The sequence below is a fragment of the Protopterus annectens genome, chromosome 2.part0 (assembly GCF_019279795.1).
Source record: "Protopterus annectens isolate FY-2018-M chromosome 2.part0, PAN1.0, whole genome shotgun sequence".
NCBI lineage: Eukaryota > Metazoa > Chordata > Ceratodontiformes > Protopteridae > Protopterus > Protopterus annectens.
The window spans coordinates 524247005-524270072 of NC_056728.1; positions in this window are offsets into that span (position 1 = coordinate 524247005).

The following is a 23068-nucleotide window of genomic DNA, read 5'->3' on the forward strand; positions in this document are numbered from 1 at the left end:
TTACACATATTTGTCTGGTATTATTTCATATACTGATTTAAAAATAAATACAAAGGGGAGTGGTGGGACTCAAACCGTGAATGTCTCTTTTTAGTGCGAATGCTCTACCATTACACTATTGCTATTGCAATTTGGTGTGATTTGCATAAACATTCTTTCTTATGCTCTTCCATGTCAGAATTGCTAACTCTAGCTAAGCAATGGGCACACCCGCGCACACACGTGCAAATGCGGGCAGCTATTTCGGGAATTTAAAAAAATAAATTTAATGTTTTGATTTTTATAACTGTGATGGGGGGTTACAATATCAGGGAGTGTGGTGTTGGGTGCAGGGACATTTGAGCGGACTCGCTCTTGTGTATTTGCTTTTACTTTTCAAACACTTGCAGGGGCATGGACATTTAGACTGCTCAGCAGTCGGACACGCCCCCTGCTTTCTTACACAGTCCGTGTACGACTTACGGTTGGGTCAGCATGCCCTCATGCATATTCATGGCACGCTGACGTCATACTGTTCAACTGCAGCCTCCGAGTAAGACTTATTAAGTCTTACACAGAGGATTCGTGAATCCAGGGGAAACATAAATGAATACTAAATAAAACAATGAAAAAATGGCAAAAGTTAACAGAGTAATGGTGTTGCCAACTGATACTGGCGCAGAATGCAAAAACTAACTACAGCTTAAATTGATGAGTTTTAAGGGAGCATTTAAAGCAGTATATCATGGAAACACCCTCAGCCATCTGGTAGGATTTTCTAGAGGCATAGTCTTTTGAAAAGTAGATTGACAAATGCCAGATGATTACAGCTGCACGTCCCAAAATGCCACCAACCCCTGAGTGGTTAAGCACAGGCAGAGAAACAATCAATGACACTCCTGAAGGTCTCTCAGACTGGGGAGATCAAAAATAAATAGGCATATGTAGAACATGATTAAAATTTTAAATATTTTCTTCTACGAAATAAGCATCCATTGCAGTTTATGTAGAACAAGGGAGATATACTGGTAATGACACACATCAGTATGTACCTGGAATGTGAACTTTTAAACCAGTTAAAGGCAGTCAAGTTCACTGTCAGGAAGACTATGGTACATGGCATTATAGTACTCTAGTCAGGCGTTTCAGACAGCATATGCTCCAAAAAATCCTTGCTAGTGCAAAACCTGTTTTTCTAGCAACTTTTTAAGATAATAAAGATGATTTTTAACATCTGTCTCTGATTTTGGGCCTTTGTTTCTCCTTAATTTTGGTTTTGTCCATAATTCTTGCACTAAAAGGTTAAACTGTATGCATAATGGCTATTATTATCAAGGTACTGAGCTTTAAAGGATTAGGTACTACCCAGCATTGGATGCATTCCAAGTCACAGGACAGTTCATTAACATCAGACACAGATTTTTGCCAGAAGGAAAGATAAGACGGTGTGTCATCAGCATAAAATATCATTTAATTTAGATAATCCATTTATGGGGAAGCATCTGAACAATGAATGGTAATGAGCCTAGAATCAAGCCTGGTGGCTTAGACATGCAATGGGTACTTTGCTGGAGGAATTCACCCTAATACTACTTGTATATTTGCAAACAAGCTAGTGGTAAAAAAATCCAAAACTATCTCTCTGATGCAGGTGTAAGAGTGCAAATTATACAAAAAGATCCCATGATCAACTCTATCAAAACCAGATGAGAGATCTAGAAAGACTAACCTGGAATAATGATATTGGTTTGTCACCATGAGGAGATCAGTAAAGATCCTATGGGCTTTTTCAGTGTTGTGTCTAGAGCAGAACCCAATAACAAATGGCTGCTCTCTAGAGCCTTTCTTTGTCCACCAGGACTACAAGGCTCTCCATCAGGGCTGGTGAGGAGACAGAGGTGCCTGGAACAGTGTCATGCTGATAAACAGAATTGTTTTTTTCTTTTTATGGCCTAACTTCACTTACTCACATTTTCCTTTCCCACATATCCAGGAATGAATATGCAATGGGGTCATGCAGACCTATCATCCCATCTCTGTGGTGACTCTGCCAATGCCTCTCACCTTTTCCCATTAAAACAGTGGCCCCTGCATGTCGCCAGCCTCCACTGCGGGTCACCCATGACACGTGTCCAAGTGCATGACCTCACTTCCAGGTGCCCCTATTTCCCTGCCACTGCCACAGACACCTGAGCCTCTCATCAAACCTATGCCATTTGGGTCATTATAAGGGATTTATCTCTCTGTGCTGCAGAGCTGCTTGCCTAAAAAGATATGGTTGATGGTAGATCTATAATTATTTATCTCATCAGGACTGAGCCAGCATTCTACACAATAAAAGTAACCAAGGTTTCCTTCAGTATAGATGGTAAAATTCTATCCCAAGGAGAGTCAGTGACGATCTGATATAGGACTGTGCCTAGATCATTTAGAGAGGATAAAGGCAAGAGTCCAAGCTACAGGTAGCTGTGTATATGAAGGGAACAAGAGAGTAAGATAAAATCATTACAACTGGATGATAGGAATTCAGACCAAGCTAAAGCCAATTGAATCTACATACCACTCATCACATACCTTGTTGGCACAGTGTATAAGCAGTCTGGTTTGATTCAGAGCACTCTCACTAATTTTAAAACAAATGAAAATTTTTTTTTTTCAGTGTTCACTGAGTCAGAATCCTTTCACCTTTCCAAATGAACTGTATAACCACCGCAGAAAATTATCTGTAAGTTCCACAGAAATTTAACCACATGACAAGAAACATGAAGCCTTTGTGCTATGGCATGCATCTCAAATCCCCATTTAAAGTGCATTGGTTATTTTTTGATGTATGAGTGTAATCCTTTGAAGATGGGTATTACATATTTACCATTTTCTGCACCAAATTATGCAGTTTTAATCCAAATGTGTGTTATTTTTTGCATTTTTTTATTTTGTTGATAAGAACATTCCATGAAATGATTCTCAAAACTGAAATGTCCTAACACATCATCATGAAGGACTGAATTCACAAAGATCTACTTCCTAAATTAATGTATTGTGTATGTCCATGCTAAATGGATCAGTGGGTCTTCTTACCTCTTAGATAGGCAAATTATCAAGTAGCACCTGATTGTAGAACACATTATATTGAAATTTAACTTGTGCGCTGATATGGTGATGAAACTGCAATGCAAGTAAGTGCATAATTAGATAGAGGTTTGAGCTTTATACCGGCTACTCCGGCAACTTTAACTGATACGCTACTTGACCTTAGATTGTTTTGCAGGAAGCTCTCTTTAAAATTGCTATTTAAAGATGATATAGTGTATGAACCAGAAAAAGTATTGTTTAGAACATCAAGCACGTTTGTTCCAGCTCTGCCCCTGCATATAGAATGTTTCCTCAGAGCGTGCGAAAATCAGTACTACACAGTTTTTAGTGAGGCAGATAAGAAAGGTAGATATTATAATTTAACACCACAGGAAAATCGCTGCCTCAATGAGCTTAAACAAAATACTCAAATAGTTATCAAACCAGCTGATAAGGGAGGGGGAGTGGTAGTACTAGACAGTCAAGAATATATTGACAGCATGGTTCGATTGTTATCAGAGGCTGATACATATAGCCCTATTACATCCAAGGAAGTAATAAAAATCACTAAAATGGTCAAAGATGTTCTGTATGACCTCCTCATGTGTCGACAGATTAGCCAGGAAGCCTATGAATTCTTACATATAGAACATCCCACTATTCCCATAATAAAAGGGATACCCAAGGTGCATAAAGGTACACACCCGGTCCCTTTGAGACCTATAGTATCGGGAGATAAGTGGATAACTGCACATGTCTCTCAACTGTTAGAAAAGATTTTGAGACCAGTAGTGGAACAATCATCAACCATCCTCAAAGACACTTATGATCTCCTGAAAGACATAAGATAATTAACTGTAGATTGTCAACAAACACACCTTCTTATCACCTTGGATGTTAAAGACCTATTTACCTCTATACCCAATGACATAGGAATGCAATATATAAATGAGTTACTATGTAAAGATACCAGTTTTTCCAATGACAGAATTATACTTGTAGACCAGCTATTGGAACTGGTATTATATAATAACGTATTTATGTTTGGTGACTCAACTTATTTACAAAAGTGGGGGGTAGCCATGGGCACCCCCTGCGCAAACACCTATGCCAATTTGGTGGTTTTATGGTGGGAGAAATTACATCTTTTTACACATGAAGACTTCAGGCATATTAAATTCTATAGGCGCTTTGTCGACGATGTTATAGTCATCTGGGAAGGCACACAGACCTCATTTGAGTCATTTATGCAGTTTCTGAACACTACCACTACATTTTTAAGATTTACACAAGACATTTCTGATAAAGAAATAAACTTCTTAGATGTCACATTAAGACTCAATAAAGAAGGTAAGATAGACACAACTTTATACAGAAAACCCACATGGAAGAATTCCATGCTATGTTTCAACAGCATGCACCCCCGACATACCTTCCAAGCTATTGTTAAAAGCCAATTTATAAGAATTCAAAGATTGTGTAGTAATACTGAAGATTTGAATAAGGAAGCACACTATATGGAGGAACTATTTATAAATCGAGGTTATAATCCTTCTATGGTCAAGAGCGTTAGATCTGAAGTCTTGGGTGATATGAATCCGGTGGGTAAGGAAAATCCCATTTTGAGACATACAAAAGGAAATTTTAGATTATATAGGAAGAATGAAGTAAGAGATAATTATATCAACTATATTGTCAGCTATACCAGTGACATCAAAAAGATACAACAAGTTATTAGTAATAACTGGCATATCTTAGCTACAGACTCTCAAACCAAGAACATCATTGGTAAACATCCTAGGTTTATCTACAAAAATAGTAAAAACCTTAAGAGATTATTATGTGATGACTCACATCTTAGAAAACAACATGATACTAATACACATAATATTACCATCATCAAGGAGTTTGGTACTTATCCTTGTTACAATTGTAACAGATGCAGATTCATCACAAAAACACAACATTTTCAACATCCTAGTAGTGATTATGTTTTTAAACCGTATTTTCGGGCAAATTGCAATACTTCCAATGTGATATACCTCGCAACTTGTAATAAATGTAAGGCATTTTATGTAGGACTCACAAAAAGGAAATTGCATGAGCGTATTTATAATCATTTATATGATATACGCAAGGCCAATGATACCAATGCTCTAGCGAAACATGTTATAGAGTTTCCCACACATACATTTTGTTTTAGGGTCCTACAAAAAGTAAACCAGGATGACAGAGGAGGAGACAAGGAGAACCATCTCGCACTTATGGAACTTAACTGGATATTAAGGTTGGGTGCACATATAGAACCAGGCATTAATAATTATGTGCCGATTAAACCAGCATTAGTATCTAAGATATAGATCGAAGGCTCTTTTTGTGCCCCCATCCTATGCAACTTTTTATTAAAGGCCATCCATTTAAGATTACCCAACTTACACACCTTCACCAGTTAATCATACATATATAATGAATAAGAGCACTTATACCAGTGGTTATATATATATCAACACTATAGACTATTCAGTCAGAGCTATGCTGCTATCTCAGAATTCATCTATTTGATTATTAACTCTAATTAATTTATTTATTTAATTATTTATTTGTTTAATGATTTATTTATTTAAATAAATGTATAATAAATAATAATATATTAATTATATCTGATCGCAGTATATTGCAATTCAGTGAATAGTAAGGAGAGTAAACAAATATGATTTATACATTCCAAGTGCTTGATGCAGCACTATAAACATGCTCTACACGATAGTCTGACTCTTCTTGCTTTTATATGTATAGTTTTATGAAACCTGTTTTGTATTTTTATGAGGCATATATGAATGTCATATTAATATGGTATATAGTGATATATTTATAGATTCAGGTTTATAATTCTGTATATATGATTAATACTTTAGTGATTCATTAGTTTTGTTTAAAATGTTAAATTTAGTAACATTTGTCGTCATTGCCATCTATTGCCACTAGGTTGTTCAACGTATTTACCTCTGCATGAGAGAAACGATAATGTAATGTTCTAATGATTTAGTTTTATTTTAACAAATTTTAATTAGCCTGCATATAAGGATTTTTAACATATGTTTAGTGTTGTTTCCTGTGCTATTTCCAAGGGCATAGAAAGAAAGAGACATTGTTTGAAGTCAGCATATGGATCTATTTTAAGTGCAGGCCCTTTAAAGTAACAAAAAGGTTTGTTTTAATTTGTTCAGATTGACTGTTGAATGCAGTTAATTGTTTAATGAGCATTCTTTCCCGCCTTCTAAAATTGTATTTAAACTCAGAAGGCATACTCAGTAAATTATCTGATGAAGCGTGGATGTCCACGCGAAAGCGCTCATTTTTGTCTCCAAATAAAAGGTTTGTCCTCTACAAGTGCTGTCAGTGTGTTTCGCTTGGTACTTATCTTTCACTGCAGTAATTTGGATGTTCCTACGCGTTTTGATACTACACTTGTCTATTACATAAGTGCATAATTTCTGAGAAAGAAAAGCAAAACCAAAGCAATTTAATGAAGCAGTAGTTACACTCCAGCCATGAATCGAACAGGAAAACTACTTGCTCTGAGGCAACAATGCTACCGCTGTACCAGCACGGCTCACAGCATTGTTTATTACTAATAAAACAAAATTTAAAATCATTTAACAGACAGACCCACGTCTAAGCACAAATATACCCTCCATGGTGGAGGATACAGAAAATAGCAAACCTGCCAAGAGTGGGGCGGAGGCTTCTCTATGGGGCAGTCCATTATTTACCTGTAATGCCATCCTACCAATCATTATTGCTTGCTTAAAAGTGATGGAGTGAGCATTATTGCTTGCATATCTCTTTGTAGTCTTGGAGTTGCAGATATAATGATTAATCTTGTGAGTATTTTGATGCTGTCTTACCTGGAATACATTATACATTTTAGTGAGGCATTGTGCTGCTGATATGCAGGTGTTTTCATCTGCAGCAGTTTGTAAACCTGACTATGCAATTGCATACAAAAGTTAGACAGAAGGGTCCATTAAATGATTATCCTGTCTTAATTTCAACATAGTTAGAAAGTTATAATATCTCACAGCAACGAATTTGTTAAAATAGTCAGAGGAACTATTTTAGATTAAAATACATTGCATTGCAAAACATAAAATTACCATAATCAGGTTGGGAGCTGGCTTTATGGTTAAGGTATTTACTTTGCAAACACAAAGTAAAGGTTTTGATTCTCACTATTAGCCAATGTCTGTACATCCCCCATATGACTTTTTTATTAACCTCCTAACTTACATAACATTACTAACAAACGTTCCCCTCATTAAGATGCATGTATTACAAGGGGACACAAATGGGCTCAGTTGCATGGCTAGACTTATAAAGGCTCTGGTGGTCAGTAGCCTTGTGTATATATATATATATATATATATATATATATATATATATATATATATATATATTTGTTTTGTTTGTTGCTTGTCGGGATTATGGTGGATAGATCCATATATATATATATATATAAGCTAAAAGTATTGACTCTGAAAACTGAAACTGCAAAAAATACAAATGCACATTTTATAGTGTAATAAGGCATGTGGTGGGGGGGGTGGTTTGCATGGTACAAACAATATTGTACACCCAGGGACTGTAAAGCTTTTGGCTTACACTGTCCCAAGGAATGTAGTAATATCTGTAGCATGCAGACCTCCTCATGTCCTATTTCATGTAAATAAATATATAGTGTGTGTGTGTGTGTGTGTGTGTGTGTGTGTGTGTGTGTGTGTGTGTGTGTGTGTGTGTGTGTGTGTGTGTGTGTGTGTGTGTTCTGTGATTTAGGATTGCTTGTGTCTGCCACCTGCCCTTTGCACACTTCTGTGATTTAGGATTGCTTTATTTAATGACTTGTTTAACTTATCTAAAGCTCTAGTATTATTAAATGTGTATAAAGGTCCTCATTTGAATGAGTCAAATATGTATGTAGTATGAACAATACTTGCAATCTTAAGAAGTGTATAACAAGAAGATGTAATACAAACACAATACCGCAATACCGGCTTTGGAAGGCTTCTACAGCCTACCAAAGACCACAGCATTGTTGGAAATTAAAATTAAAGAATTAAGGATTCAGCCTAAACCATTTATTAACAATCCACGGAAAAAAGTCTTATCTTTGATTGACACTTTACAATAACTGAACAGATGCACTCTGATTACTGGATTGTTATACCTATAAAGTAATTGCATATGTTGAGCGCTGTTATAGTGTTAGGCTGATGTAAGTAGTTTACATAGTTATTTACGATGTTATATACAAATACTATGGAATTTATCTAACTGTATTTGAAAAAAAAATTGAGGAAAAAAAAAAGAATAGCTATCCACTCTGACATCACTTAGCACAGGTGTAATCTACTTGAATGGCTGATAATATAGCAATAACCCATGCCTGGGTGTGGGTAATGCTGGATTTACCCACAGTTGGCGTGGTTTGGTCCCGAGGGCGAAGCTCGAGGGACCAAACAAAGACAACCGTGGGTAAATCCAGCATTACCCACACCCAGAAGTGGGTTATTGCTATTATACAATGACATTATTTAAGAAAAGAAATAATTACTTTTCTTAAATAATGGCATTGTATAATGCCTCTTTGCTGCCCTTCCGCAGCTGTCTGGTGTAGCGCGGCAGTTCTGATGTACTGCGCATGCCTACGCAGTACATCAGAGCTGTGGGCAAAAGCAACGGAGAACGCAAGATCTCCGTTGCTTTTTACTGTCTCGCTATGTTAAATGAGTTTAACATAGCGAGCCAGCTTTAAAATAAACAACGGAGATCTCCGTTGCTTATTTTAAAGCTGTCTCGCTATGTTAAACTCATTTAACATAGCGAGACAGGTTAAAAAAAAAAGCAACGGAGATCGCAAGATCTCAGGATGCTTTTTACACAATGTGTCGCTATGTTAAAGGAGTTTAACATAGCGAGACAGCTTTAAAAAAAGCAACAGAGATCTGCGTTGCTTTTTTAAAACCTGTGTCGCTATGTTAAACTCTTTTAACATAGCGAGATTAGTTTATACTAACGGAAAAAGTCCGGGCGACCGGACCTTTTTCCGTTAGTATATTGAGGGATTTACAACGGGCACGCTGGTTGGGCTGGCCAATCAGCGTGCACGTTTTAGAGGAGGCATTGTATAATACTGTATTGTTGCTGCTTACATCTCTAAAGTAAACAGAAATAGATCATGGACAAATGGGATCCTAGGCAGTGTAATGAACAAGGCCCACACCAGCTATACTAATATATCATTACTTGGCTGTTTCTCCTCAATTACCATAAAACACTGTTCCAACCTGTCAGTGTACAAACTATTTTCGTCTTCAGTACCTTCATAATTATAGCACTTCCAACCCTGCAAAATAAGAATAATAAAAACAGTCTTCCCTTTTTGATAGCATGTACAGCCAGGAAGTAGCAAAATGTTCCACCTCTTCTGGTCAATAGCACTAGTAACACATTTCTACCCCTCATCCAGCGAATAGTAGCAGTAGAATGAGGTTCCACCCACCTTTCCTCTCCAATAGCAAAAAACCCCACATGTGAATAAGTGTGCTGCTAGAAGGGATGATCTAACTTCAACAAGGGAATGTAAGTTTTCAGCCTGGGATGATTCAGGCAATCTGAATGAAATTATTCACTTTGGGATTATATAATCACTTTTCAGGAGCAGCACAGGAGTACTGCCTGCTGAAGTAACTTAGTCAGAGTCACACTGAAGACAGGTAAAGGCTGTGGAAATCTAACCCTGCACTATAGGAAGCAGATCACTGATAGCTTATAGTCTTACTTAACTGCACTAAGTGCTAGACAGTTTGTTGCATCCCAAACACAGTGCAATCCACACCTGCATTCTTGTAAAAAAATCTAAATTAAACTTAAGTAAAATATTAACAAATAAATCATAGATTTCATGTTGTACAGTTTATTTACAGCTGAAGTATAAAAACATAATCAATATTACATTGGAACCAGGGATCATACCCAAATGACATGGTTTATGTGCTGACAATTCTGTTTACTAGGATCAGTTTCCTTGCTTTGTACCATAACTACTGTGGCTCATTGATAGCTACTAGACTTGCAGTCCAGGGAGCCTCTGAGGGGACCTAGGCCATATTTTCATTTGCCTGAAAGCAAGTTTTGGTTAGGTGACATGCTCAAAGTTACACAGTAGGCAAATAAGGAGTGAGGGAGTCAAACCCTGTACCACATAAACTAGAGCTTGTGGCCTTAGTGTTTTGTACCAACTACCAAATTAAGCACAACAAGAAGAGAATGTGACACCCTTGACAAAAGAAAAGGCTGCAAAAAACAACTATTCTATTCATACATTATAAATGGAAACAGAAGCCAAGTGTTTATGCAGCCACACACCAGGGGTGACCATCAATTACAGCTGTAGGCAGATGGAGGAGAAAGGGTTTGAAGTGGCAGATGGAGGAGAAAGGGTTTGAAGCCTATACTTTTGATACAGGAAGCAGGGCATTACTATAGCACAGCCTTAAAAGCCACACAACTCTGGATCAGTTAAGGGATTAATAAAACACGAAGTGCTGCATGCACATGCATTTTCTGAATAATAAAATCTATGAAACTGTAATGATTGGCATTACTGACTATAATACTCAATAATTTACCAGAAAAAAGAGGACATTAAGGGCTAGGGCATAAATATGAAGCAAAATCAGAGCTGTTCTTCACAACTGCAAAAAGATAAGAGCAGGCTACTCTGCTTTACCTGAAAGATTAACAGAACAACAGGTTTTGCATCACCATGCATTTTGTGAACCACAAAAACTATAAAATGCTATTGAAGTGCATTACTGAGTGACTGTAAACCTCAGTTACTTTTTACATTCAATGATATATCAGAAAATGAAGAAGTGTGCTAATGTCTGTCAGTAGGTACAGAATAATAAAACTGCAAGTTCTTAGTGAGCTGCTTACTGTAGCCAATGAGAGGTGGTTTGATTCTTTTTTTTTTCTCAGTTTCCTTACTGTGAGACTCTGAACAAGTCACTCAATCAGATAGTACTCATGGTAGTAGACATATTTGTTTTACTAATATTCTGGCTATGAACACTTACATTCTGGCTAGAAGAAAACATACACACACACACACACACACACACACACACACACACACACACACACACACACACACACACACACACACATACACACGCACACACACACACACACACACACACACACACACACACACACACACACACACACACACATGCACATGTGTATGCACATGCACATACCTATTCAGTGCTACACACAAACTGAGAAACAGATGAAAAATTCCAGTCACATAATCCAAAGTGAATAATTCCATTCAGATTGCATAAAACAGCCCACACATTCTCTTGTTAAAGCCAGATCTTTCCCCTAGTAGTCTAATTATTCCATTGCTGGACTTTTTTATATTCTGATACTGAAGGGGAGGGTGGGGTAGAACCTACTGCTATGATTGCTATAGGCTGAAATGGAGTTTAAACTTTTTGTAACTTCTCCTATTGGGTGGAGGGAGATGGAACATGTTGCTAGTTTCTGGCTGTACAGGCCATGGAAAAGGTAGGTTTGATTATTTTCTTTATTCTGCAAGTTTGTAAGTCCTATAGGTGTGAATGAGTTAAATTTTTTTTTGGCTGCCCATAGACCCCCTGAAGCGGTTTGCCCTGTGCAGCCACCTGTTTCACATCTATTATAATCCATCACTGCACCCACCCTGCACAAGGCTAACATCATGCAAATTTGCTGAATCTGGCCCATTTAGTGTAACTAGCAAATTTAAAGGATGGAACACATTGGGTTATGTGCTGAGCATATTGACAACACACCCCTTAGAGTTGACTCAGTAGTCAGGGACTTAGGGACACACATAGACAGTAATCTAACATTTGATCATCACGTGTCTACAGTGGTGAGGAAATCATTCTATGTTGCGGAACTTATAAACAAAGGTATGGCATCTCAGTCCAAGGAAGTCATTGTTCCACTATATTCAGCATTCATTAGACCTATCATTGAGTACAATGACCCCTTTGGTATGTACCTAACCAGGCATATCCAAGAATTGCAGCGTCCACAGAGGTTACTCACAAAAAGAATACAGGGCATAAGTAAAATGTTCTAGGAAGACTGACTCAAGGCTCTATCTCTGTATTCTGTCTCCTACAGGCTTTTGAGGGGAGATCTATGCCTGGCATACAGGGCTTTGTCAGACCACACTCTGATGGACCTCCTGCATAAAACAGCAGCACCTGAATTACCTGTTCTAAAGTATTAAACTTTGCCTGTGATATAAATAGTACCTGCTGGAGAGACAGGTATGTATCCCCAGAGACTACCCTGTCTATGGAACAGGCTCTCTATCCATGTGAAGCAGAGTTCCTCCCTAACTCAGTTCAAGTGCAACTTGGACAATTGGATGGGAAACCAGAAATTCATTCCTGGTTTGGCACCTATGTCTCTAATGGACAGAGGTAACCTGTAAATGGTTCATCTCCCAGGTTATCAGAGCTTGTCAGAGATTTGGGATGCATGGCTAGGTTTAAAAATGCCTTTGTGGTCATTAGTCTAGTAAACACGTATGAACCTATGAAACTATGAGCCTGAAATGTGGAAAACCACACAGCATGAGTCTGGACTCTTATCTGTTTAATACCTGCAATAGCAATCTGCATTTTTACACTCACAGTGAAGGGAGTACAAGAACCATGTAAATACAGAACTTCATTTGTAATGATAAGGAAATTAATACAAGTCAACTGGCTTTGTATTAAATTGGGTGTCTGGACAAAATTGGTGCTAACTAGTGGGAAGCATTTATAATGATGGTCAGAGAAATTAACGTAATGCCCTGAAGCTTGAAAGTAGTGTTCAAAACTAGATCAAGTTATAGATGATTAAAACACACAACATATCTGTCATACTAGAACTTGTCTTGTTCAACAAATTGAGCTAAACCTGTTATAATTAAATTTGAAATGGCTGCCTGTGACCACCAAAACAAAATAATTGGTTTAGTTAATTATTACCCCATGGAGTACAGCTCCAAGTATAACAAATGCAGCCTTCTAGATTGTGTTAAGACAGCCACTTTTATGTACATATTTTATGTAGGTATACTCTATGGCCTGAAAAATATTACAGAGGCTAATGAGCAGAAGTGGATAATGTTTTTCAAAGCCGATAAACAACCTGGTTTAAACAGTAATGTTTCTTTGAAACCATTTCTAAAAGCTTCTGCACTTAAACACTGAAATGATGTAAATTTATTTTTGTATTTTAATATGTTTTACCAAATCTGAACATATGCTTTTAACTTCTTAATGAGCATATATTTAATCTTCTGTGATTGGACAGGTTTTAGTATTTAAATATGTTGTTGCATTGTATTATTGTAGTCTGAAGAAGCGGTCAGAAGAACCGTGAAAGCGCTTACTATTAAACATTTGTTACCATTGTGCTCATTGGATTTTTTTCATTGGATTTTTACTTATTGCCTGCAGCTGTGAGTGTCCAGGATTTTTTTTTTATCTGAAATCCTCTATGACTTCTTCACTGACCACTCTCTATTATAATGTAGATGGCAGACTAGTTTACAGGTTTTAATGTATGCACCTTGCATCAGTTTGTCTCACTGAGTGACTATTCAGCAAACCAGTATTGGATAAGCCAAGTTATACAAATAATTTATCTTGAGATTCTATTACCTCAGAATTAGTTTGTAGTGCATGGAGCACATTGATTATGGTCCAATATTCAGAAAAAGATAAAAAAATGAGTTAAGTGGTAGAGTGGCACGAGACCCAACCTAAAATGTTAAGCACCTCCTGCTAAAGCTGTTAAGGTCAAGTCCCACACTAGGCAGTAAAATCTGCTATTACAAATGACAGTGGCAGGACAAATTATCTGTTCTGCCTGCTGTTCATTGATAACATGTCCCTGACTTCCTGTGCTAAATTGAGGAAGTTAATAGAATAACAAGATGTGTGTCTGCATGATTTTTCTGAAGGATATAAAGTCTGAAACCTTAATATATGCCATTAGTTAGTGTCTTCAATCCTCAGTAATTTGTCTAAAAACCATAGACTTCATGAGAAATACAACCAACATATGAGACAAAAATCTGGACATTCTTTGAAAATCTGGACAGTTGACAGGCAGGGAAGGTGAGTGCATACATAAAGGATAGTGTTACACTACTTTTCTGAAATGTCTGTTAAGAGTTTTATAGCTTTAAAAGCTGGTAAAACATTTAGCATTTTTTACTGTAACTTGTAGTACATGGAGCAGATAAAGCTCCATGCACTAGAAGGAATTATAAGTGGCCCGCCGATGCTAACCTAATACTATGTGCTCTTGAAATGGATGCCAAGATTCACTTCTTCAGCTTTGCTTGAGTTGAATTTCTTGGCTTCTTGTGTCTCGAGCACATAATAACACAGTTAGCATCAGCAACTGCTCATAATCCTCTGTGTTAGGCATGTCAATGCAGAGAATTAATTGTCTTGAAGGAGACATATGAAGTTTTGCCCAGAAGTAAAAATCTTTTTGCAGGTTTCTTTTTATCTCAGTAGACTCAACTGACTATAGTTTATTGAAAACTGACTCAGTCAAATGTACCTCATCTATCTAAATTCAGGACACATAAATTCTGATAAAAGCCAATTTTGTCATATTCATTATCATATGTTTCCCATTACATCACACTGCCTATGTGACTGATTTATAAAACAAAAAAATAAGCTAGACATACTGCTCAACTATCCAGATTTTTAGAGAATATACAGATTTGTGCCTCCTAATGTTTATCTGTTCCTCATAGAATATGAGATTTTCTGGCAAATCACTTAGGATTGAAGTCATTACTAAATAACAACAGACATTTGAATTTCAGATTCCATATCGTTTAGAAAATGCAATTTATCACAAAACTTCTTATTTTTAATAATTTTTGGAATTTATAAGAGCAATATATGTGTTGTCCCTATTTTGGGGGCTTTCTTCCCACTTTTTTTTTTTGTTTTTAAACAGACTTTTTTGTACTAAGAGGCAGAAAGGTATGAAGAAGTTAGAAAAAAAATAAGAATCAAGGTACAATCCTTCAAAAGGATCACATTCACTATCAAAACACAGATGCTGAGGTGAATAATAGTTAAAATATCTACAATAAAGTGGTACGACTGCTGACAAGCTTTTTGGCACCTGAAGATCAAGGGTAAGGCAATAATTTCTGGAAAAATATCCATTACTTCAACAAATGCAAGAAGGAATAACTCCAGACGATAAGTATTTTATGCAAAGATAAGGTAAATAGTAACAATCCCTCAAGAAAGTGTGAGTATTCCATACAAAGATAAGATGAATAGTGAGTAGCCTACAGGAAACATGAGTGCTCTTCACAAAGGTAAAAGCAATAAGAATGCTTCTGAACAGTGCAAGTGGTCTACACAAAAGTTAAAACAATAAGAATATTTCTGGAAAGTATGAATGTTCTACACAAAGGTAAAAACAGGAACATGCTTCTGGAAAATGTGAGCATTCTGCACAAAGCTGAGCTAAATAGTGAGGATACGTCTGGAGAGTCGGAGTGTTCTACATAAAAATAAACTAAATTCAGAAAATCCTTCTGGAAAGTGTCAGTGCTTTAAGCATATGTAAGCTTAATAGAGAGAACCATTCTTGGAAGTGTAACTGTTCTACAAAAAAGTAAGCTAAAACAGTGGGAATCCTTCTGGAAAATGTGTGTGCTCTAAACAAAGATAATAGTGAGAAACCAGACAAAGTGTTCTTTGGTTCAAGGATAATCCTGGAGGTACCTGAGGTCGCTCATGGTCACAATAAAGTAGTCAAGTCTGTGCTGAAGAAATAGGATACAGTTCTCTGGCCATACTCATCTATCCTTCATCAGTAGTGAACTCTCCCTCTCTCCACCTTTGTCAGGCAGTAAATTAAACAGATAAAACAAGTAATCTCCGTGGTATCCCTGAAGTCTCAAAACAACCCACTAAAGTGTAGTGGGTCTAAAAACAAAACAGTGTAAGAAACTTCTCTGTGTGGAAGATTTTCAGTCCATATATTTCTAGTTAATCACTGTATATTAATCAGATCAGACAATAGTAGTAGAAGTAGTGATCGTAAACTCGTCAAGTCAAAAAGTAATAATAGAAAATATATAATTCTACAGCATTACTAAGTATTCGAAAGTAATCCAAGCAAGGCAGGCAGTCTGTTTCCAGTCGAAAATCCTTTATTAAGTACACAGACAAGCGATGCAAATAAAACAAAAATAGAGTAATAATTTCCTCACAAGCTTTCTAAATATATATATATACTTTTTATCAGACATGGGAGTGGTTTATTGTGCTGTAAAACAAAGTGTTACTGGTACACATGTTAAATTCACATCCCTTCCCCCATCAGTGTGAATTCGAGCTGGTCCTGCCCTACCTAGTAGCTGTCATAATAATATATAGCTCTAATGTACTTTAATGGTACATCTTATTTAACCAAATTATTAAGTAGATTATTAACTCTGTGATTTTATACAAGGCAATATACTACATGGCTGGAAGTATATATCAACCTTAGTTCATTTTGCGATCAAAAATTGTATATAAATATATACATATACATTTTGCATGTAAAAATCAGTTTCTATTTTCATAACCTATTGTTAACAAAGATCGCTTTCCTCCTTCTAGACTTCTTCAGGATTAACATCTTAGGTGAAGCCCCATCATTTGTTTATAGGAAGGCCAGGAATATTAGAAGTTTTGTTGAATTTAAACCTAGACCATGTGAGAAAAGCACTAAAAGATGTGAAACTAATTGTACATTTTGTATATTTATACAGCAAGGTGATAGTTTTTATTGCCCTTATTTAAAGAAGATCATTAAAACCAGTGCAGGGGGTGACTGTAACACTACAAAAGTAATTTACAGGGCACAGTGCAATGAATGTGATGCATTCTATGTGGGCAAGACTGTAAATAAACTCAAGCGAAGGATTTCATGTCATCTGTCAGAAATCCGCTCTGGATGTAAAAATAATGCACTAGCCAAACACCTTTCCCTTCATAAAAGACACACAGGTTTTAAGCTCCAGATCCTGGATCGCATAGACATGGGTGATTTTGAAGGAGACATCCCGAATATTCTGGAGAAACATGAACTCATGTGGCAATTAAAGCTGAACTCTTTTAGAAAGCCTGGACTAAACTACTACTGTTCAATTAAAAGTGCACTGGAACTTAGAAAATTGCCACATTGTTTACATGACTAATTGTATTTTATTTTATTTTTTTCTACAAATTGGTTTTAAATACTATTTTAAATAATTTGAAATTTAAGTGTATATTTTGTTTCCATCATCATACATATATTTTTTTTATTTTTATTTTTTTCTGGTTCTCTTTTTTCCACTTTATTCAAAATGATGGTAATAACAATACTAACTAATTATACAATTATATAGGTTTTTAGGGTTCTTGTACACAGACCTGAAGAAGTCTAGAAGGACGAAAACAATCTTTGTTAACAATAGATTATGAAAATAGAAAATGATTTGTACATGCAAAATGTATATGTATATATTTATATATAATTTTTGATCACAAAATGAACTAAGGTTGATATACTTCCAGCCATGTAGTATATTGCCTTGTATAAAATCACAGACTTAATAATCTACTTAATAATTTGGTTAAATAAGATGTACCATTAAAGTACATTAGGGCTATATATTATTATGACAGCTACTAGGTAGGGCAGGACCAGCTCGAATGTCACACTGATGGGGGAAGGGATGTGAATTTAACATGTGTACCAATAACACTTTGTTTTACAGCACAATAAACCACTCCCATGCCTGATAAAAAGTGTATATATATTTAGAAAGCTTGTGAGGAAATTATTACTCTATTTTTGTTTTACTTGGATCATTTGTCTGTGTACTTAAGGATTTTCGACTGGAAACAGACTGCCTGCCTTGCTTGGATTACTTTCGAATACTTAGTAATGCTGTAGAATTATACATTTTCTATTATTACTTTTTGACTTGACAAGTTTACGTTCGCTACTTCTACTACTATTGTCTGATCTGATTAATATACAGTGATTAACTAGAAATATACGGACTGAAAATCTTCCACACAGAGAAGTTTCTTACACTGTTTTGTAAATTAAATACATACATATATGCACACATGTATATACATACAGACATATATATGCATATGTGATCCTACCATTAAAGGGTTATAGTCTGAAACACTGAATGCTCATATGAGTGAATATTTTTCAAGATGTAAGTAACAGCAAACACTTATGAGAGTGAACATTGTTTAAAGTAGCATTTTTTGGCACCAGCATTTTGTATGGGATCGTTGTGCAGCAGGGTGAGGTAATTTGCCCTTACCCTGATGTTGTGCAACCTCAGAGGTGGGCTTGCCACCGTGAAAAAAAACAAATCTTTAATTTTTGTTGTTTTCATTCATTTTAGCTTCAGTCTAAAACAAACTTTCTTTTGATGTGCAGCATTCATGTTTGATGATATACTCCATTAAAGATATACCCCCACAATACCAGTGTAGACAATAATTGTCCCTCAGAGACACGTACTGTTCACAGAGCTCACACTCAGCTGTCTTTACAAATCAATCCCTTAATCAAAGACAAGAGAATGATGAAGAAAACATAGCCACTACATTGCTATGGCATATTACTGTTAATTTTTGTAGGCTTAGTAATCATGTTGACTAAGAAGTTTCATCATAATCATTTGATTTAGTAGAGACTATTCAAATCATTTACATGTCAATAATTTAGAGAGGTTTAACTGATGCATTCATTCATTGTTGTTAAGAGGTAATTTATTTTTATGTATTCTATATTAAACAGAATGCGTAAGTAGCTGACCTTTCTTGAATTTTATTGACTTGCAATGGATATACAAATGTTAATATCAAATCTATGGACACTCAAGTTTTCAGTGATGATATTTATCCAACAGAAAGTCTTTACATCTTTGAGTACAGGCCTGAAATAATAATATTTCCAGCTTCTATCCCTCTCTTTGGCAGAAGTCTTATGCTGCACAGACTTTAATGTTGTTATTCATAACTGTTTATTTCATACAAGTTCCTATTTAGCCCTGCATCCCTGTATTTTTTCATGAAGTGGAAGATAGAAGAATGGGCAACAACCTTGCTATCTTTTGGATAATAAAGGCATCTTTACAATTAAAATACAAAATGAAAACACGTGGGTTTAGTGTGTGCTTGTTTCCATTATATTCTGTCTCCACACTCTTGCCTTAGGTACTACAGCAGCCACATTAAAAACAAAGAAATAACCAAATAATGACCATTATTCTGCCATATGAAGCTCCAAGTATTGAAATATGTCTAAATATGTATTTATTTATCTATTTATTTATTTTAAATTTGTTGACCGGAAATGTCTGACTGAGCCGAAGCCCTTTTTCAGCAGAGGCTCGGGGAGAAAAACTCCAATTAACAGAAACAATTTAAGCTCAGATAATACAAACAATTTAACAGTAATTTTACTGTCTCATCAAGTATGACCCATCCAATGCATTCAAATGTCTGTCCCCAAACTGAGAGATGCCAAGGCTGTCCTCTTCCACAAAGTTAAAAATCTAACATTTTGACTATCACTACAATGACTACTGGTTGTTATCCAAAGGAAGAACTATACTGGGACATATGGGGGAACACATTCTAGCTGAGAAATACTGTGTCCCAGTGAGTGTCCAATAACTGTCCTTAAGCAAAGAAGGCCATGCCACTCAACTAGGGGTACTTTGCTAACTTTTTTCTCCATTTGTACCATGCTGTAACAGTCACAACTACAGCTCTTCTTAACTTCTGGACTTTCTGGTCAGCCTCCCAGATAACCTAGACAATGAATCATAGAGATGAATAGGCTTTGAGAAGTTTTAGTATTCATTCTCTAGACCACAGTGGGCAAGACTGACCGGAAAATCTGAGTGAAGGAAGGTGTTTTTCTGTGTCAGGACTATGTGTTAGGCAATATGCATTAAGTGGTGCTGTGAGGGATGGTCTAGTTTGTAGCAAGTCATTTTCATTTTACCCTGGCAGGCAACCAGATATCATCCATCCCAATTGTCCCTGTTTTTACCACATATTATTATTCTTTCTCTCATAAAATATTTCATTTCTGCTAATATTTTATAATCTGACCTGAGACGAGTATGATTCACTAGTTATGTTAAAGAATAATTCTGATATTGTCATCAAACAAGCTCACAAGGGTGGTGCTATAATTATTTTGGATAGAATGGTATACTTGATTCTCATGAATGAGTTTCTAAGTGATGATAAAGTGTTGTTGAAGATATACACAACTATATTAAATACTATTATACATAGAGTTAATAGTTGTGTTTATGATCTTCAACTTTCTAGTGATATTTCTCTTGATTTGTTTAATTTTTTCAATGTTGCCCACCCTATCAACCCTATATTATATGGGTTGCTGAAAATCCATGAAGATATTAGATGTCTGCCGATGAGACCAATTGTATCAGGCAAAAGATGGACAGCTGAACCCATTTCTTTGTACTTAGAAGATGTTTTAAGTCCTTTTTTGAATAATATTCAGAGTTATATTCATGATACAGGGGATTTCCTTACATAAACTATATGATTGGTATGTAACTCAACAAAGTACTGAATATATCTTTGTGACATTTGATATCAACTCGCTATTTACTGTGATTCCAAAACAGGAATTCAGGCTGTTCGGGATTTTTTTTGTGCAAATAGCACTTTCTCCAGCAGAGAAAGTGAAACAATATGTGAACTGCTAGAGATAGTTCTTACTTGTAATGTCTTTATTTTTGACAATCAGATTTATCATCAGGTATCTGGTGTGGAGATAGGGACTTCCTTTGCCAACACCTTTGCCTATATGGCACTTAATCATTGGGAAGCTCAGTTTATTTTTTTTTCCTGGACACAGTACTCTACTAACATTTCCTTTTTTAAGTGTTTTGGGGGGATGACATCTTCTTAACTTTGGAAGAAAGTGATCAAGCTTTACTTGAATTTGTTAATTATATTGACAATACTACTGATTTTTTAAAATTTAAATTGAATTTTTCTAGAGAAGAAATACAATTCATGGATAGTCAAATTAAGAAAGAAGGAACTGGAATATATACTATTATCTTTAGCAAAGGGGAAAAGCCAAAAGTTACCTGCATAGAAGTATGCCTCCAAATCATACCTTTAAAGATATAGTTAACAGTCAGCTAATGAGGGTGAGCAGACTAAACACTAATATGCAAACGTGTAATGAACAGATGCAGGTCATGTTAGAAGAGTTTAAAATTATAGGTTATTATGAGGCTGTATTGGAAAACATAACACAGCAGGTTTTGAGAGAAAGGCAAGGTGCAGCAAAACCTTATTTTATACATAACAATGAAGAAGAAGCTGTGACAGCTAGGGATCAAAGGGACGCAAATATACATTATATTGTGAGTTTTAATAGAAAAACAAGCAGGGTAAGAAATATTATTTCCAAGAACTAGGACATTTTACATGCATTGTCAGATTTAAAGAAATGTATCACCAATAAACCCAGTTTTTCTTACATGAACTGTTGCAGTTTGAAGCAGCACCTTTGTTATAAAGAGATGAAAAGCTTAAGAAATCCTAATATTAGTAGGAACATTGGTAATTTCCCCTGCTGCAATTGTTCATGCTGTAGAGATATTCAGACTAGCAATGAATTTACACATCCTATTACTGGGAGTAAATATGATTTTAAATGTTATGCCACCTGTGTTACAACTAACACACTCTATTTAGCTATGTACATTGCAAGCTCTGTTTTTTATGTAGGAAAAAGTAATAGCAAATTTAAAGAAAAATAATTGAACATCAATCTGACATAAGAAGACATGTTATTACTACTTCCCTTGCCAAGCATGTTTTAGATTGTGGCCCGGAGCATAGATTCAAGTTTAAATTATCCAAATTTTGGCAAAAAACATAAGAGGAGGTGACATTATTAACAAGCTAGAAGTGGTTGAATATGGCTGGATCATATGGCTAGAAGCGGACCTTATGCCTGGCTTGAATACTGCAGTTAGTGTTAAACTGATTCTGAAAGAGAAACAAATGATGCTGAAATGAATTGCACTTTTTTTCTTTCTTTATTTAATATGTGTTAGTGCTATGCTTGCATTTATTATTGTGAAAGTATTTTATAGTGTATTGTTTATAGTGAATATCTCTGCTAAAATCAACTTTTATGTCTTTGAAATTTAATTGGCATAATTGCACATTGAATTTTATTGGGGGGTTTTGTGTCTTGCAACTATTTTGAATGTAGTATTTAAGTGTGTCAATTATTTTTGTCTTTGAATGAACACTGATAAAGGGAAATGTCCCAAAAGCTTTGTATTTTTGTTAAATCCTTTGGTGTTTTAACAGTCCGGTAGTTTGTTTTTCTTTTGTTGTTTAATTTTATACTGTTGACCCTTTTTAATCAATCCTTGTGATCCAGTGGAGTACATATCTTGTCCTATGCCTCATCCGGAGAAATCAATGCATTAAATTCGTTGAATGCTTTCCCAATTAATTGTACACACGTTACAGTGTGCCTATCGTTAAATAAGGAAATATGCTGTGAAATTAATAAGCTATCCAATAAAAACATGTGTAGAAGTCAAGCTTGGTGCAGACAGGGAAGAACTCAAAGAAGAATATAGAAAAATAATCTTGAATTTTTACATGATAGAAAGTTGTAGACAGCTATAATGTAGTTATGTCAGAGAGGGAGACAATATATTTTTTACCCTCTCTATAAGTAGAACTGTTAAAAACATTACATGAGATATGAAAAATTTATAAAAAAAATGTTTGTCAGGAAGTATGCCTTAAACCCATGACTT